The following is a 980-nucleotide window of genomic DNA, read 5'->3' as shown; positions in this document are numbered from 1 at the left end:
CTCTCTCTCTCTCTCTCTCTCTCTCTCTCTCTGTCCTCTCTTTCTCTCCTTCTCTCTCTCTCTCTCTCTCTCTCTCTCTGTCTGTCCTCTCTTTCTCTCCTTCTCTCTCTCCTTCTCTTTCTCTCTGTCCACATCCATTATATAACCTACTGTAGTTCCGCAGAAGCCTCCTTCCCTCCCCCCAACAAACCAGTCTTGTTCCCTCTGTTCTCCTTCCCCACAATTCTGACTTGTTCACCATGTCCTTTAAAATGACACTCCCCTTTTACTATGTTCACCAGTCACTGCAATGCTGTAGCCCACTTTATGTGGGGCATATTTATAGCCCACAAAAAACAGTCTCTGTCAAGAAAGGACCAGTTGGTTGTCTTTGTACCCTAGCCCTCCCATTGTTTTATGCCTTGTGCTGTTTTCTTGCTGATATATTCCTTCTAACAAAGAATGATGGAAGGTGAAATCTGTCTAATTGCTGTGGATTATTATACAGCATTGCATCCTGCTAATCAAGCTTTAGCTATACTATAGTTAGCAGGGTACCGTTCATTCGTTTTATATGCCTGCTTGACAAAGGCAATTTTCTAATAGTGCTTATGACTGCTGTATTTAAGTATATACAATATTTAGGTATAAGGTAAATGTAGGCCATATAGTTGGTGCTATTTTCTGTGTGTAGACGTTTGACTTGAAAAATGTAATTTAATTAGATTTTCATGTGAACTGTGCTCATGAAAAGCTGGCCAATGCCTGTTTATTCCCTAATAATACATTCGGCATCAATAGATAAGAATGCATTCCTCCTAAAAATACATTTGTGGGTATCTTACATTTCTAAGATATGTTGGTGCTGGAAGCTCGGAAAAAGATTCTACTGCAGCAGGAACATTTTTCTGTATGGCTCACTCTCCAGGAGCCTGTGGAGAAGACAGCTGCAAGACAACTGCTGCCTCACCAGAGAGCATGAAAGACCCAGGGCCATAAGG

This window comes from Nanorana parkeri, unplaced genomic scaffold, assembly GCF_000935625.1.
Source record: "Nanorana parkeri isolate BGI_ZX_2015 unplaced genomic scaffold, ASM93562v1 scaffold108, whole genome shotgun sequence".
NCBI lineage: Eukaryota > Metazoa > Chordata > Amphibia > Anura > Dicroglossidae > Nanorana > Nanorana parkeri.
The sequence above is the reverse complement of the archived record's forward strand: the minus strand, read 5'-3'. Positions refer to the sequence as shown.